The sequence below is a fragment of the Octopus sinensis genome, linkage group LG2 (assembly GCF_006345805.1).
Source record: "Octopus sinensis linkage group LG2, ASM634580v1, whole genome shotgun sequence".
Classification (NCBI taxonomy): domain Eukaryota; kingdom Metazoa; phylum Mollusca; class Cephalopoda; order Octopoda; family Octopodidae; genus Octopus; species Octopus sinensis.
Window position 1 is genome coordinate 9220390 of NC_042998.1, and position 15303 is coordinate 9235692.

The 15303-nt window shown below is 38.2% G+C and overlaps 1 protein-coding gene and 1 long non-coding RNA gene across 2 annotated transcripts in view; one reads left to right on the forward strand and one right to left on the reverse strand.

Annotated features, from left to right (window-relative positions):
- LOC115232377 (protein FAM81A-like) overlaps window positions 1–15303 on the reverse strand; it is a 170187-nt gene that overhangs the window by 101064 nt on the left and 53820 nt on the right. The gene's annotated exons all lie outside the window — the stretch shown is intronic.
- LOC118767209 overlaps window positions 5802–15303 on the forward strand; it is a 16967-nt gene continuing 7465 nt past the window's right edge. The window contains exons 1-2 of the long non-coding RNA XR_005003114.1: window positions 5802–6002; window positions 11006–11011. This is a non-coding gene — a long non-coding RNA (uncharacterized LOC118767209). The remainder of the gene's footprint in view (window positions 6003–11005; window positions 11012–15303) is intronic.

Here is a 15303-nt window from a genome sequence, read left to right on the forward strand (position 1 = left end):
GTGTTTGTGTGAGTGTGTGCATGCATGCACACACACACACACACACACACACACACAAACATATAAATGCTGACTGCTCCTTCTTGTCATAAGAATACCGATTTCTTTACTACCCACAAGGGGCTAAACACAGAGAGGACAAACAAGGACAGACAAAGGGGTTAAGTCGATTACATCGACCCCAGTGCGAAACTGGTACTTAATTTATCGACCCCGAAAGGATGAGAGACAAAGTCGACCTCGGCGGAATTTGAACTCAGAACGTAACGGCAGACGAAATACGGCAACGCATTTCGCCCGTCGTGCTAACGGTTCTGCCAGCTCGCCGCCTTGTCATAAGAATACCATCCCTTCATCATTATCATATACAGTTCTTAAGCCAAATGACTGTCTACTCTTGCATGATTTCTTCAAAGTTGTTTTATAAAATTCTTCATTAATTGATTTAAAGGCAGCATATTTCAACAAAAACATAATTAAAAAAAGAGTTAGTATATTAGAAACTGGAAGTACCAATCCTAGCAATGAACAGCAGAATTCTTAGAATGTCAGACAGGATGCTTTGTTTCTGTTCTGGCTGTGTTCTGACCAACAATGTTCGTGACCACAATGGTGCCAAACTGTATTAGTATTGTCTTTCCTTTGCACAATATCACTGTTGTGGAGAGGAGTGACTTGCACTCGTAGGCAATAGTTGGTCTACCCAATCCCATTGGATCTTGGAGAGGAACTTCCAAGGTGCAGACACACAAACTGGCTGTGAAACACGACAAAGGTCATTAACATTTGAGACACGACTACAACACAATACAGTCACATACAAGTCTGTAAAACTACAATCTTTCTGTCTGGTCCAAATAGCTGCAAAACAAACTGAATAGCTTAATAACACAGACCCACGTGACAGGAAACAAAATAATAAATAACACTTGGTTTTATATATACGTCAAGTGTTTAGCCTACTTGCTCCAGTCAATCATAGCTACTTCACAGATGACATGTTAGTGTTAGGGTGAACATAAAATTGCAACAACATATATTTTTGGAACACTAAAATTCAATAGAGCATGGAAATTGAGCATATAAAACTGCAATGCATAAATCTATAGGTGTGTATTGTTGCTTTTTTTTTTTATGTGAAGAGAGAGGGTGATAAAGAGTGGGAGTGGAGTTTAAAAGAAGAAAGAGAAAATAAAGAGGAAAAAACCTTTAAAAATGGAAAGAGAAATTATTTGGACTGATTTGAAAAAAACTATTTTAAATATTTTTGTTAACATATAGGCACAGGCGTGACTGAGTGAAGAAGCTTGCTTCCCAACCACATGGTTCCGGGTTTAGTCCAAATGTGTGGCACCTTGGGCAAGTGTCTTCTACTATAGCCTTGGGTTGACTAAAGCCTTGTGAGTGGATTCGGTAGACAGAAACTGAAAGAAGCACATCATAAATACATATATCATCAAAATCATTATCGTTGTTGTTTAACGTCCACTTTCCATGCTGGCATGGGTTGGATAGTCTGACTGAGGACTGGCGAACCAGATGGCTGCACCAGGCTCCAATCTGATCTGGCCAGGTTTCTACAACTGGATGCCCTTCCTAATGCCAACCACTCCAAGAGTGTAGTTGGTGCTTTTTATGTGCCACCAGCATGTGAGCCAGTCAGGCGGCATTCACAACAACCATGCTCGAATGGTGCTTTTTACATGCCACTGGCATTGGCCATGACAATGACTTCACTTGACTCAACAGGTCTTTGCAAGTGAAGTTTATTGCCCAATGATTGAAGGGTACTCTTAAATGGGCCGGTTATGCTGCACTGGCATAAGCCACAGTTATGGTCTCACTTGGCTTACCAAGTGTTCTCAAGCACAGCATATCTCCAAAGGTCTCAGTCACTCATCATCGCCTCCATGAGGCCCAACATTCGAAGGTCATGCTTCATCATCCTACTCTGTGACTTTCATTACCTGATCCAACAACTTGATACCTCTGTAATTATTCGTATCTAATGCATCACCTTTACCTTTGTAGCAACCTTTCATAGTAGCACCTCCAAGTCTCTCTCTTAAATGCAAGTGAGCCATCATCCATGTGGACACATTTCTCTCCTATGACATCATGATTCTCTCTCACACACTGTCTTGCAACACAAAACATTTCAAGTCTTTGATCCTCACAACACAGAACATTGGCAAATTTTTTCTTATCTGCTTCCCCTCTGGCTAAGTAAACCTGTCTTCTAACTTCCCTTCTGGCAATCTGATGAAGTTCCCTGCTACCACCATTCTTCCAGTCCTTCCATTCTTGTTTCTTTCCCTTAATGACCCTGTCAACTACATTGTTCCACCACCATGTTACCTTGGGTCAAGAGGGGACTTTGCACCATCTGGTCAGTAGCCCTCAACAGGTTGTCCAATAGGAACCTCCAGCTGTCTTCCACAGTATGTTTTGCTATATCCTTCTGTATTTTGTCAAAAGCTTCGAGTAATATGTCTCTAAATCTCTGTCCATCCACAGGATTCTTAAGATTCCAGACCCTTCTTTTCCATGCTGGTTGTCATCCGGGCATCCATTTAGCTCTGCTCCCAAAGTCGCTAACTACTAATCTATGTTGTGGGGGTGCATTCTTCACCTGGGAAGATTTTGGCATTTACAAGTAGCCATCTTTCCCATTTCCTGGTGAGGATGTAGTGAATTTGACTATTGTGTCCGCCAGACCTGTAGGTGAATAGGTGACTGGCAGGTTTTCTGAAGTTAATATTACAAACTATAAGATCATTTGCATTGCAGGACTCCAGCAGCCTGGTTCCCTCCTCCTTGCAGGAACCAAAACCATAGCCAACGTGTATGCCATGGAAGCCCCCTGCATGTTTTCCAACATGCCCATTCAAGTTACCAACAACAAAGAGAAGGTCCCTGTCATTCGTCAATGAGGTAGTCTGCAAGAGGGTATCATAAAATCAGTCCTTCTGTCCATTAGGTAGCCCTGGCTGATGAGCATAAGCTGAGATAATGGTTGCTAATCCATGTTGCATCACTAATCTAAGCTTAAGTATTCTATCACAGACTCTGACTACCTGACATGGCAGTGTGGAGATAAACTTGCTTCCCAACCTAATGGATCTGGGTTCAGTCCCACTGCATGGAACTCTGAGCAAGTATCTTCTACTATAACCTTGGGCCAACCAAAACCTTGTGAATGGATTTGATAGATGGAAACTGAAAGAAGCCCATCATGTATGTGTGTGAGTGTGTGTGTGTATTTGTCCTCCACTACCACTTGATAACCAGTGTTGGTATTCTTATGTGCCTGTAACTTAGCACTTCAACATAGAATAATTAGCAGACTTGAGAAAAAACCAAAAAAATAAGTACCGGAGTCAGCTAAAAATTCTTCAAGGTCATGCCCCAGCATGGCTACAGTTTAATGACTGGTACAAGTAAAAGATAAAAGGTGTGCCACAACTCTTTATGTTCTGAATTCAAATTTGACTTTAGATAGAAAACTCAAAAGGGCAGAATAAGCCATCAAGGTCAACTGTGTCCTTACTCCTTCAGAGGTTAATTAAATAAAGGACCATGTACAAGGATCAATAACAGCTGCTTTTCTCCAAATTTGAGGCTTTCTACCCAATATAAGGAATCAATAACTAAATTCTATATATTTTCACTATGATTGCCAACAACAATGAAATTGCTAAATTTATTCTAGTTTATCATTAGTTAAATCCTAATTCAAGCTACAAGTTTAATCAGAACACAAGAAAAGTGCTACATACATAGTTGCTATCTAGAAAGCTCTGCCATGCGTCCTTCGTGTCAGAGATGAATTGATCAGATATAGAAGCCTACAACTTGAACTGCTTGGCAAATAAAATATCAAATAACTACAAGTGTCAGGCTAATATTATACTAAAGTAAAAGATATATATATATAAATTATAAACAATCTAATGAGTAATCAGCTTCAATCTAGAATTACAATTGACTGCCTTATAGTCTATTCTCACACAACAACTGATAAATTATATCAGAACACTAGCTTACTCTTCTTCAAGAAACAATCACTTACATGCTTAAGACAAATATATATACATGGTCTGATGAGTAAGTATCTAGACTGTTGCCATGGTAACAAAGCTAAAGCATGCAGACTGAAGTCGCTTGGCACAGATTGACCTTCAACTCGGTTGTGCATGTGCATTAAGTTTTAATGTTCTTGTTCCCTTCCGCTGTTTACAGCAGTGCTTGGAAGGAAGGTGTGTAGGGTGTGTTCATAACACTGAACATGACAGAAAGTTGAGCGGAGAATCTGCATCAAATTTTGTCAAAAGCTTGGCAATACCTGTTCAGAGGCCTGTGCAAAGTTTGCGAAAAGTTTTCATTGTTCTTGACACAATCAAGGAGATTTTGTGCAGCTGAAACCCGAGTGTCTTTTTGGTCAGCTAAAAGCAGATTTGGCACAAACTTGGCAGACATGAATCTCATACCTAAATCTTCAGTGATAATGGACTGAACTGAACTGTAACTAATCTGCAAATCCTCTGATAACTCATGAATGGTAATTTGACAATCTCCTTTCACAGCTGCAAGCAAATCTGCAATGTTTTTTTCAGTTCTGTTGGTTGCGGGCCACCCAGACCGTTTTTCACTTTTGACATTTTTATGGCCATCTTGGAAACATCTGAACCACTCGTACACTTGTTTGTGACTCATACACTCTTCACCATACACTTTCTGCAAGTTTGCATAGGCCTCTGAGCAGGTATCACCATGACAACTTTCATGTTACTTCGAAGCACTGATGTAAACAACAGAAGTGAGCTAGAATGTTAAAACTTAGTGCACATGCACAGCAGAGGTTAAGGTCAATCTGTGCCAAGCTGCTTCCATCAGCATGCTTTAACTTCATTATTATGGCAACTGTCTAGATACTTATTGATCAGACTTTGTGTGTGTGTGTATATATATATATATATATATATGTGGAGGCGCAATGGCCCAGTGGTTAGGGCAGCGGACTCGTGGTCGTAGGATCGCGGTTTCGATTCCCAGACCGGGCGTTGTGAGTGTTTATTGAGCGAAAACACCTAGAAGCTCCATGAGGCTCTGGCAGGGGGTGGTGATCCCTGCTGTACTCTTTCGCCACAACTTTCTCTCATTCTTTCTTCTGTTGGCCTGCTCGCTTAGCCAGTGGGGTGGCGTCATTCGAAGGCTAAAACAATGCGAACGCATTGTGACCAGCGATGTGTAACTACATCTGATGGACTGGTCGGTCACGTGATCATGTGATATATATATATATATATATGAAGGTGCGTGGCTTAGTGGTTAGGGTCATTCAACTAACAATTGTAAGGTCATGAGTTCAATTCCTGGTGGCGTGTTGTGTCCTTGAGCAAGACACTTTATTTCATGTTGCTCCAGTCCACTCAGCTGGCAAACATGAGTAGTACCTGTATTTCAAAGGGCGAGCCTTGTCACTCACTGTGCCACATTGAATCACTCCAAGAACTACGTTAAGGGTATGTATGTCTGTGGAATGCTCAGCCACTTACACGTTAATTTCTCGAGCAAGCTGTTCCGTTGATCGTATCAGCTGGGACCCTTGTCGTCGCAACCAACGGAGTGCTCCTAATATATATATATATATATATATATATATTATATATATATATATATATATATATATATGTATATATATATATATATATGTATATATATATATATATATGTGTGTGTGTGTGTATGTATATATATATACACACACAAATATATCATCATTATCTTCATCATCATCATTTAATAATCATTTTCCATGCTGGCATGGGTTGGATGGTTTGACAGGAGCTGGTATGGTAAGGTGAGGGGCTGTAGCAGGCTCCATTTTCTGTTCTGGCAGAGTTTCTATGGCTGGATGTCCTTCCTAATGCCAACCATTTTACAGAGTGTACTGGGTGTTTTTTATGAGGCATCAGCACCAGTGCTGTTAACATGGCACCGTGTATGTGTGTGTGTACTAGGTGGTATAAAAAAGTTCCAGAACTAGTAATGTTTAATAAAAAATTATTTATTTACCTAAGTTTTAACATCATCTCCTTTGAAATAGTCACCTTGCACAACAATACACTTGTCCCAGTATTCCTGCTACTTTTGGAATCTGGCCTGGAAGTTGTTTTCCATAAGCAAGTCAAGGATCTTCTGCAATCCACTCTGGATCTTGACAACGGTGTTAAAACGATGAACTTTGAGCTGCATTTTCCTCTTGGGGGAAGAGATGGAGGTCTGCAGGTGCTAAATCTGGTAAATAGGACAGGTGTGGAAGCCATACCATGTTGTTTTTGGCAAGAATTCATGAGTGAGGAGAGCTCAGTAATAGGAGGCACTGTCATCATGAAGAACCCAATGCTTCATGCTCCACAGATCCAGTCATTTTTATCAAATTTTCTCCCTCAAATACTTCAAAATGTTGCAGTAGAATTCTCAATTGGAGGTCAGGCTCTGGGGGACAAATTCTCAATGCACAATTCCACATTTCTAGGGATGACACAAGTGGCCAGTTTTCCAGATTGCTCATCGTCTTCCAGGAATGTTCTTTCACTTTTGAGGTGTCTGTGCCACTTGAAGCATTGTGTATGACCTATTGCCTCATCGCCATAAGCTTGCCAAAGTGTGCTCAATGTCTCTGTAGCAGACTTCCAAAGTTTAACCCTTTTGTTACCATGGTTATTTTGAGATGCTCTGTGTATCTTTCAATTAATTTTAAATATAACGAAGAATTTAATAGAATAACTTAGTTACCATTAAGCTAGTGTTAAGAACATAAACTGTGACTAAGGTTTGGTGGAAGATTTTAATGCAGAAGTTTTGAAAATAAGACATTTGTGCTACAGAGCCAGAGGTGGTTTCAGGCGGGTTAGTATTAAAAGGGTTAATGCAAAATTTCACGTTGGTTCTTTGTTCCAACTTCCTGTCCCTGACAAAATCAGACTACATGTGATCACAAAAAAAAAAAAATTTCACAACTTGTGAAGCAAACACAACAACGTCATCTGGTACACTGTCTCATAAAGGTCATTGCTAGCTCTCACTGTGCATGCAACGATGTGCTGCCGCCATCTGTTGGTGCACTACAGAACTAGTTCAGGAACTTTTTGATACCACCTTGTATATAGATCATCATTATCATCATCACTTAATGTCCACTTTTCCATGCTTGCAAGGGTTGGATGGAACTTGTTGAGGTGGATTTTCTACATCCAGATACCTTCTTGTTACCAACCCTCACTTATTTCCAAGCAATGTAATTTTCCCCATGACCAGACACTGCATGATGGTGGCATTCATTTACAACTATCACATGAAATCAAAGTAAGGAGACAGTAGAACACACACACACACATACATATATACATATACACACACATACACACACAAATACATACATACATATACACACACATACACAAATACATACATAAATAGACACACACACACATAGATTAAAAAGGGCTTCTTTCAGTTTCCATTTACCAAATCCAATTTTCCAAGACTTTGGTCAACCAGGGTCTATAGTAGAAGACATTTTCCCAATTTGATATATCAATACCTAGAGTACAGATAGGTAAAGTTATGTCTAAATATTCTAGAGACATACAATAGCAACCGAAACAAGATGTGCTGATGATGTCTTATAAAATATTTCAAAAGTATAATAGAAAGACCTTCAGAAAATTGACACCTTTTTCATACCAACCAGCTTGGAACTGCTCCTGGTTTGATAACACAAACTTCATATTTTAAAGTGATCTAAATGAAAACCTCCCAGCAAAATTCCAAGGTCATTTATTTTCCAAAATACCAGGTTAATAAAGACAAAATTATTTTTATCAAAGTTTTCATTATTTTTAAAAGTAATTGAAAGAAAGACAATATATTTTAAGAGAAATATAGTAACTAAAGAATGCTATATAGTTATATGTAAAATAGTCTTATTTATGAATATGAAAAAAAATACATTGTACAAAAGTACTATATAGTCTTCAAAGTTACTACTTCTAAGCATATAAATTTTTGGTTGTATGTAATTGTTAAATAAAACATATTGAAGCTTTCATCTCAATTATAACTATGTTGATGGTTATAAACAGCATAAAAAGTGATGTAGCTGTATTTTAATTGAACACTCTGAAAATATAGCTAAGACAACTTTTATATTCATAGTAATTTGGTTTTCCAAATGATATTTATGGCAACTAGATAAGTTACATCTGTACTCTACTTAAGCACTACATGCCAAGAAAATGATTTCAATTCAGATACTGTCATTTTTCCTTTGGCACATCACAGTTAATAATTTCATTGTTATCACTCCTGCTCTTATCATTTGATAAGAGCTAGGCGTTAGGAAAAGCATGTATTAGAACTGAAAGAACTATGTTCTAACAAAAAAAAAAAAATGAACTTAAAAATATTCCTTCCTACTCTAGACACAAGGCCTGAAATTTTGGGGAAGGGACCAGCCGATTAGATCGTCCCCAGTATGCAACTGGTACTTAATTTATCAACCCCGAAAGGATGAACGGCAAAGTCAACCTCAGCAGAATTTGAACTCAGAATGTAAAGACAGATGAAATACTGCTAAGCATTTTGCCAGGCGTTGTAATATTTCTGCCAGCTCGCTGCCTTGGAACTTGGAAATATTAAAAACTAGAAAAGCACTCGGAGAACACAGACCTCCGCCAAGCAGCTCATTTCCACCCATATACCCGCATGCTGAAAATCGCCCAATTTCCCAAACCAACGCTGGCAAAAACATAACCTCCTTAGCAGGGGTTAAAAAAAAATAACACAGCCATATGATTTAAAGAAAAAACCCTTTAAAAACAGGAATCATCTGAAGCAGTCATAATACATCAATGAAAACAGCAAGCTAGTTTCACCATACAACTAAAAAGAAACAACAATTGCCTAAAACTTGAATGATACACACACAACATCATTGTCGGAAAAGTAACAGTCAGTCACGGTGACTTGTGGATGCCGATCCTGGCTCACGTAAACATGATCTAGCAAGCTTCCATAGTTGGCGGTGGGTTTTTGGACTAGTTGGTCAAACCCAAACTGGTTCATAGTTGTCAAGATCTCATGGTTAGGGGAAATCAAGAAGATCCACATTGAAAACACCAAGGACGATGGTCGGATGATTCCTTGACAAAGATAAAAGAGGTACCTGTCTACTTACGAAACTAAACATCCCTATCGACTTTAATTCCCTCTGTGGTCAGTATAGTATCAATCATACCTCAAGAGTCCATAGATATGCAAGTAAAATTACTAATAGAGAAACGAAAATAAAACTTTGGAAACAGCAACATCACTATAGTTTACATGGAAACGATGAACATGTTTTCAATGAGATAATCAAAGAACGTTGTAATACTTCATGTAAAGTAAATATAACAAATGAAAAATCCTTCAAAAATCCATAAAAATTCCCGGATCACTATCAAAATTTCATCATCTGTTCCTTATGTCATCACCAACTTTTCCTGCAAGTTTCATCAAATACCGTTCACATCTTGAGTCATTTTGTACACAGACGGACAAACCAACACCAATGAAAACATAACCTCCTTCCTTGGCGGAGGTAATAAATGTATAAAATGTGATAAGTTTTGTTTCCTATGAAAGTGTTACATAGATCACTGAAATCATGTATTTATATACATTTTTGGAGAAAATACTATTTTTTTTTATTGAGATCTTTCCTTCCTACTACAGTTTTAGTTAGAGCTAGCTGAATGTAGCAGAAACTCAGATAGTTGCCCAAAGGGCGAGACACATGTTTGGGGTATCACATCATGTATATGGGATATTCACAGAAATAGAAAAGGGAAAAAAATGAGAAAATAACGAATAAAACACTTCAAAAAATCTTATAGAGCAGACCATCCAAACCAGGCGACTTACCCCTCGTGCAGCTAGCCACTGCTTCCCATATTTCAAAGACTGTTATCGTCCTTTCACAGTGCTCTGCCTCTTTCACCAAGATCCGCAGCAGCCCATTGAGGTAGAACATGAAATCCATCCTGCGATCTGGCTCACTGCTGGTCCCAAACAGTTGAGCAAAGTGCCACTGAAAGGCCACACACGTCTGTCTTGGATCAGTTATCATTTGCCCTTCGTGTTCTGGCACGGATCGGATCATGGATTTATTGCCAAGCTATGCCTCAGCCAGTTGGGTCCATTGAACGGCTTAATCCTTTCTACTATAGACATAAGGCCTGAAATTTGGTGGGAGGAGGTAAGTTGATTACATTGACTCCAGTGCATAACTGGTACTTATTCAATCGACCCCAAAAGGATGAAAGGCAAAGTCGACCACAGTGGAATTTGAACTCAGAATGTGGCAATGGATGAAATACCACTAAGCATTTCGACCAGAGTGCTAACAATTCTGCCAGCTCACAGCCTTAATGATAATAATAATAATGATAATGATAATAATAATTATAACAACAATAACAACAACAAGCCAATCCCCACAAAAATAAGAATGCTTTACTGCGCACTCTTTAGGAGTACAGAGGTTTACCAGGTCGTGAAGCAGAAACTCACATGAAACTACCAGAGAAAAAAGTATTAATAATAATAATAATAATAATAATAATAATAATAATAATAATAGTAATAATGATAATAATAATAATAATAATAATAATAATAATAATAATAATAAAGTTTGCTTATTGATCGACATGAGCATCCCCTGTGATCATAATATCTTGGCGAAAGAGTTTGACAAGCTCAGAAAATATAAAGACCTACTCATTGAAATTGAGAAAATGTGGCATCTCAAGGCGGTTACAATACCAGTGATCGTAGGAGCATTAGGAATGATCAAGAAAGGAACCGAAAATTATATGAGAATGATCCCTGGCTTACCATCCCTGCAAGAAGTGCAAAAGATTGTCTTAACTGGTACATCACACGTATTGAGAAGAGCACTGTCGATGTGAGAACTATTACTACCCATGTATTTTAATTTAACTTTAAAAAAAAAAAAATGAACGAACTAGTGAGTTTAGTTTAATGGCCTACCAATGTATACTATGAGTTTCTTTGCCCTAGGAGTTGGGAAGACACTCGGCAAGAAATGGAAGCAAATTTGAAAGAAGAAGAAAAAAAATAATAATAATAATAACAATAATAATAATAACAACAATAATAATAATAATGATAATGATAATAATAATAATAATCTAATGGTAAAATGCTCCATTTCTTACAATGTGCATAAGTCTCCTATAATAAGCTCCACAATTTTTCTATACAATTCTCAATTTTTTGTTTTAAAATTTATTCCCCATCAAGCCATCATCGTCTCTTCCAGTTTTACTGTCACCGACCTTTACCAAATGATATTTCTCTGATCTTCTTCCTTAGACATTACTGACACATGATAAACTTCCTACTTAAAATATTTTCACACACCATTAATGCTGAATCTTACAAGTGATTTGTCTGGAGGCCTCAAACTCTTAATACCGACAAAATTGCTTCAAGGAGGTTTCTCCAACGTCAAGCAGTACTTCAATACAATTCTGAGCAGTTGTTGGCATTCTTCAAGGATCAAATAGATTACATTCCAATCTTCTAGAGAAATCAGTTCTTTCACATACATGCAAATCAAATATTAACAATTTCCATCTCCTCGAAATCTCGATTGTGTACACTAATCTTAAGTCAAGTTGGCTTCCAATTATAGATAAATAATCTGTATCAGATGAGGAAGTTTCTTTGAGAGAATAGTTACAAAAAAGAGTGCTTCAGCGCCATTTAAAATTCATTATGCCCACATCATAGGATATCTCATGAAAACTAAAAGTGCGAAATAACCTTTAGTAAAACTTAAAGCGTTTTAACATATGTGTGTAGAAGACAGTACATTTAAGATCGCATACTGATAAAAATTAAAATATTGATTAAAACAGATCACAAATATAAATATATTAAATAATATATGTAACACTTATCACTAAAAAATATCAAAGAGGTATTTGTAAATGGAACTTGTACATATTAAATGTACATACATCAAATAATAAATATCAATCATAAATGAAAATTTTCTTCTTAATAAACTTATTTGGCAAAGAAATTATTAATTTCATTTAATTAATAACCATCTATCTGTCTTCTCTACCCACTATTCGTGGGAGGAACGTGGGAGGAGAGTCCTCAGACACCTCCACCATAAGGTCCTGTCAAAAGCAATCATCATTAGACTTTTTGGCTGGATTCCCAAACATAACCAATTGAAATAATGGATCCAACCATCCCATTCTCGGTCTACTCCTAGGTTTCCTGCCAACTGGCTTGGTTTGAAAAATCCATCTAGCAATTTTTTTCATGTCATTCTAATTACATGTCCATAATGCTGGAGCTGTGACCCCCCTCAGTGCAGAGAAGCAGTAGCTCAAATTGGAGAAATTCCCTGACCTCTGAGCTATGCATCCTGTTAAGATAAAATTGGAGTGACTTCATTTGTCAGTACTCCACCAATTCTATGTAGTTCTGGTAACAGTAAGTAACCCTTTGTGGAGGCGCAATGGCCCAGTGGTTAGGGCAGTGGACTCGCGGTCATAGGATTGCGGTTTCGATTCCCAGACCGGGCGTTGTGAGTGTTTATTGAGCAAAAACACCTAAAAGCTCCACATGCTTCAGCAGGGGATGGTGGTGATCCCTGCTGTACTCTTTCACCACAACTTTCTCTCACTCTTACTTCCTGTTTCTGTTGTACCTGTATTTCAAAGGGCCGGCCTTGTCACTCTCTGTGTCACGCTGAATATCCCCGAGAACTACGTTAAGGGTGCACGTGTCTGTGGAGTGCTCAGCCACTTACACATTAATTTCACGAGCAGGCTGTTCCGTTGATTCGGATCAACCGGAACCCTCATCGTCGTAACCGACGGAGTGCTTCCAAGTAACCCTTCATACTTATTTGAAATAACTAAGTAGGAACTGAAACTAGAATACTCTGTATAACTGTTGCATAAACAAAACCCACAACCACAAAATACCTAAGTGCACCCACCATAGCAACACAATCAAGATGACTATTATGAAATATATGAAAGGTGCCTTTGTGCAAGGTATAACATGTGCAATGAATATTCCTTACATCCCAAATTGCAATGAAGCTCTCTCTGGTGTCTTACTTTGCAGAATCCCACAAGCCATGATTCTTCCAGCAACATAACTCTGCAAGTATTACACCTATTTCTTTATTACCCACAAGGGGCTAAACATTAGAGGGGACAAACAAGGACAGACATAGGTATTAAGTCGATTACATTGACCCCAGTGCGTAACTGGTATTTATCTAATCGACCCCGAAAGGATGAAAGGTAAAGTCGACCTCGGCGGAATTTGAACTCAGAACGCAGCGGCAGACGAAATACCTATTTCTTTATTACCCACAAGGGGCTAAGCATAGAGGGGACAAACAAGGACAGACAAGTGGATTAAGTCGATTACATCGACCCCAATGCATAACTGGTACTTATTTAATCGACCATGAAAGGATGAAAGGTAAAGTCGACCTCGGCGGAATTTGAACTCAGAACGCAGCAGCAGACGAAATACCTATTTCTTTATTACCCACAAGGGGCTAAGCATAGAGGGGACAAACAAGGACAGACAAGTGGATTAAGTCGATTACATCGACCCCAATGCATAACTGGTACTTATTTAATCGACCATGAAAGGATGAAAGGTAAAGTCGACCTCGGCGGAATTTGAACTCACAATATAACGGCGAACGAAATACCGCTAAGCATTTCGCCTGGTGTGCTAACGTTTCTGCCAGATCGCCACCTGCAGATATTACACCTGCAGATAAAGTATCTGCATTTACTGCCAAAACCATTCTGCTAAGCATAACAAAGACAATCCCTAACTCTCCTTCTCCATCCCACTTGCTTTACTTCCAAATGTAGACATCATATGTAAACAGTAACTCCAGTTCAGCTAGTTCTGATATTATATTATTATTATTATTATTATTATTATTATTATCTATCTCCAATCCTCACCAAATACTTCGTTTCCTTTCTTTATAAAAAACCTGTAACCAAGAATTCCATCCCAAAGAAGAGCAGTCACTGAATCTAGCAGCTATTGGCTTTTCCTCCTTATTTCAAAAGCGTAGATGTAGCCATAAATAATCATATCCTATCATGCTATTCAGTAACGCCAGTGTAATAATCTTAACAGAACTGGGTCTAATGGAGATCCGATTTCTCACATTTTACAAATTTCCTGCAAAAGAAATGTTGCAGAGTTTGACATCAGCAAAGACTTCAGTCATATCTGGAACGAGTGCCTTCTGTCAAGGTTGTTTGCCTGTGGTCTCTATTCATCTTTCATTTCTTACATCAGAAGATTACTTCACAGATCTATCGCATTATGTATCAACAAGCATCTTGTCAACCTCATTTCATCAATACTTATGGTTTCTTAGAGTTTTACAATTCTTCTTCCTCCTCCTTAAATGCTGCTGCTGCTGCTTCCATCACTGACATTGTCATCACATTATTTCTATTTCACATCCTGTTTTCCAGACATCAGTGTGCATTCTAGTCACGTACTCTTGTATACATTGAAGGTATGTGCATGTGTGCATGCATACGTGCACATGCATGCATGCATACATCCATATGTACATATGTACATACATTAACTTTTTGATAATGATTCTAATGCAAATCTCTTTACAAAGAACAGAACTATATATAAGAAAAACCAGATAAGCACCATTTCTACAAATAAAGACCTTGGAAACAATCTCCAATGGGGATATGATCTGGGCTATCTTAGCAGCATTATTATAGGCCCTTGGGCAAATCAATGCACTAAACCCAATACAATATATTTATTAACAACAAGTCATAATATACATGTTTTAATGTAAGAATGTCTTTTCGGGGTTTTGGGCTTTGACTGCCCTTTCTAGCATGTAAGAAATCCACTTGGTGGTTTTCTCTCCATATATTTCATACACTACTATATTATAAGAATAAAAGGTGGCGAGCTGGCAGAAACGTTAGCACGCCGGGTGAAATGCGTAGCCGTATTTCGTCTGGTATTACATTCTGAGTTCAAATTCCGCCGAGGTCAACTTTACCTTTCATCCTTTCGGGGTCGATAAATTAAGTACCAGTTACGCGCTAGGGTCGATATAACCGACTTAATCCGTTTGTCTGTCCTTGTTTGTCCTCTCTATGTTTAGCCCCTTGT